Source organism: Octopus bimaculoides, chromosome 12, assembly GCF_001194135.2.
Source record: "Octopus bimaculoides isolate UCB-OBI-ISO-001 chromosome 12, ASM119413v2, whole genome shotgun sequence".
NCBI lineage: Eukaryota > Metazoa > Mollusca > Cephalopoda > Octopoda > Octopodidae > Octopus > Octopus bimaculoides.
Genome location: NC_068992.1, coordinates 19,196,377 through 19,197,802, shown reverse-complemented (window position 1 = coordinate 19,197,802; position 1,426 = coordinate 19,196,377).

The following is a 1,426-nucleotide window of genomic DNA, read 5'->3' as shown; positions in this document are numbered from 1 at the left end:
ATAATAATAATAATAATAATAATAATAATAATAATAATAATAATAATAATAATATAGATTTAATCAAAAGATTAAATGTGGTACTTAAAATGTTTGTGGCACCAGAATTTGGTAGGGTAAAAACCAAAAACAAAATCAAGAGATTTGGTGAATAAAATTTGAAAAAAAAGCATCAAAAATGTATTAGGTTATAGCAGTACGTATTTATGTAGTGAGAACACCACATAAGATGTGCAATGAAAATGTACTCCTCAGCTGCATAATGGAGGTTCATTTCAGAAAGTCATTTTGTAAATGTGTGCAAATACAAGAGTAGGAGATGAAGAAAATACCATCTTGACTGGGCTGTTAATAAACAGTGTAGTGAACCAGACAGGAATTTAATTTCTATATATTCTATTTGTTCTTCTTTCTAGAAAGAGGGGCAAGATAGCAGTAATTTCAATTTAGGTAGTAAGGGAAGCAGGTTAGGGGTAAATCAAGCAAGGGAAATGAGTGAGATAACAGAGGTACTTGGATCATGCTTTCAATAAACAACGGTAAAGAAGAATATTCGTCGATCTTAATAAGTATAATTTGAATTATTATTATATTTTCATTATGAGGAAAAAGTATTTTATTATTCTAATAATTAAAATACATCCATTCTTTTTTCAATTTCGTTAGCATGCAAATAAACGGATAGCGTTTATAACAGAGATTTTTTACTGACGATAAAAGTAGCGATTAATTATTAATGCTGATTCACCGCATTTTTTCGACAGAGAGTGCTAATAATTTTTTGACGTTGTCTAAATTTTCTTCCTTAAATTAACTCTATTCCACTGAAGTATTATACATTAATACGTATCTAAATTAGACTGAGCTCCACCGAATGATTTACATTGTTAGACGACACTATACATTATTAAGGGTCTATTATCTATTATATTAATCTAATTAACTGATAACATGTTAGTCTCCATTCGAATACTGTTGAATTATACAAAATGTCTCAGGAATAATATAAGGAAACAAACAGAAATGATTAGAGACTATATAATTATGTTATGAAGTCCGACAGTCTGGTTATTAAAATGCTTGAACATATCCACGTATAAATGAATCTCTTATAAACAGGGATTTATTTTTATCGGCCATTAGAGAATTACAATTACTATCATATGCTTAAATATCGTGGAAATTCATCCTTGCTTTGGGTGAGCTTTTGAAATGGAGTAGACAGATTCTTTTACTGGTTCCAGTCAATTTGACTGTGGCCATGCTGGACCACCATCCTTAGTTGAGCAAATCTACCCCAGGACTTATTCTATCAGTCTTTTGCCGAATTCCTAGGTTACATGAACATAAAGACACCAACATCAGTCGTCAATCGATGGTGGGGGAGACAAACACAGACACTCATGAACCTTGGTTCTTTTCTTTA